Source organism: Sinocyclocheilus rhinocerous, unplaced genomic scaffold (genome assembly GCF_001515625.1).
Source record: "Sinocyclocheilus rhinocerous isolate Xijiao unplaced genomic scaffold, SAMN03320098_v1.1 scaffold2167, whole genome shotgun sequence".
Classification (NCBI taxonomy): Eukaryota; Metazoa; Chordata; class Actinopteri; order Cypriniformes; family Cyprinidae; genus Sinocyclocheilus; species Sinocyclocheilus rhinocerous.
In genome coordinates this window covers 38319-40152 of record NW_015638937.1, presented here as the reverse complement: position 1 = coordinate 40152, position 1834 = coordinate 38319, and the positions used below count along the sequence as shown (strand labels likewise).

The 1834-nt window shown below is 37.8% G+C and overlaps 1 pseudogene; it reads left to right on the top strand.

Annotated features, from left to right (window-relative positions):
• LOC107750157 (ephrin type-B receptor 4-like) overlaps positions 1-1834 on the top strand; it is a 36896-nt pseudogene that overhangs the window by 9923 nt on the left and 25139 nt on the right.

The window sequence follows — 1834 nt, the reverse complement described above, 5'->3', positions numbered from 1 at the left end:
TGTATTTATTTGTATCTCTGTCTGTCTGTGTGTGTGTGTGTGTGTGTGTGTGTGTGAACTGCTGGATCTTCTTCAAGTTCTCTCTCACTCTGTCAGTCTCACTCTGTAATTAGCGATGAGTTGATTAGAGGTGTGTGTGAGTGTGTGTGTCCAGTGCGAGCTGTAATTTTGCTGTTCCGCTCCATGGACACTCAGGAATGAGCAGGAATTCTGCCAGCCCTCCTGTGTGTGTGTGTGTGTGTGTGTGTGTGTGTGTGTAATAAATGAAAATGTCACTCAATCACTTTTTTGGCTCTGAACTGCCTCCTGGGTATCATTGTGTTTTCGCTGGAAACAATGGAGTAGAGACGGACAGACAGAATGCTGGGACGTTTCCCGCTCCTCCCTGGTTCTTCCTCTTCTTTGTGTAAAGCGGCAGCAGTCGCTGAACTCGCTGTCGTTTTAATCATGACAGATGAAATGGAAAGAGCTGGGAGGTTTTATAGGTTCAGATGTTAAACTGGCCGTTGATTGCTAGCTCTCTGTTTTCACAGCATTAGTGTTCTTCCACCAGACGCCTGTGCAGTAATTTAGAGCAAAAACTCATCCTAAACACATCACACTGAATTAAATTTGTCTGAAATCAAAGCCGCAGTAATGCTGCATTCACGCCGTGTCACATTCAATGTAATTATGAGTTTCCATCTTGTAAAAACCGTTCTTGTCTTTGTCTCGTAATTACAAGTTGGAAACAAGTTGAATTTTATGAAAGAGCACTGTGATGTCACATCAAAATTACTTCAGCAGTTGAAGGCAGCGAGTTATGAAGCTCTGATCATGTGACCACCTCATGGCTTTGATTATGATTATGATGTCTGATTAATGTGTGTATGTATATTTGTGAGTGTTTTACTGTCCTCCAAACTAAGCTGCACATGAGTTTCTCATCAGATGGTGTTCTACAGCTGCTGTAAACCTGTCTGGCTCTCTCTCTCTGTCTATCTCACAGAGGTGCTGATGAACACAAAGCTAGAAACATCTGATCTGAGATGGACCATCTACCCCAGCAGTGACCCTGAGGTGAGACACACACTCCTTTCATCAAACGACACACACACAATCTCACACACACACACACACACTCTCTCACACACACACACACACACCCACACACACTCTCACACTCTCACACACACACATCTACTTGAACTCATGTGACCGTCAAAGGAACATTCCAGGTTAACGTCAACATGAAACACCGGTAACTGCATTTACATACACATCAGTGTTTTGTAATAGTTTGATTAGCTTGATTCCCCACAGAATAAAAATATGAAAAATGTAATCTGCTACAGAATTGCAGAAAAACTTGCGAAATAGAAACTTGAAATTGCAAGATATAAACTCATAGTTGTGAGATATAAACAGAATTGCGAAACAAACTTAGAATTAGTGAAATATAAACTTAGAATTAGTGAGAAATAAAACTTAGATTTAGTGAGATATGAAACTTAGAATTACTGAGGAATAAAACTTAGAATTATTGATATATAAAACTTAGAATTAGTGAGATGTAAACTTAGATTTAGTGATGTATAAACTCAGAATTAGTGAGATATAAAACTTAGATTTGAATGAGATATAAAACTCAGAATTAGTGAGATATAAACTTAGAATTAGTGAGATGTAAACTTAGAATTAGTGAGATATAAAACTTAGAAACAGTGAGATATAAAACTTAGAATTAGTGAGATATAAAACTGAGAATTAGTGAGATATAAAACTTAGAAACAGTGAGATATAAAACTTAGATTTAGTGAGATATAAACTTAGAATTAGTGAGATATAAAACTTA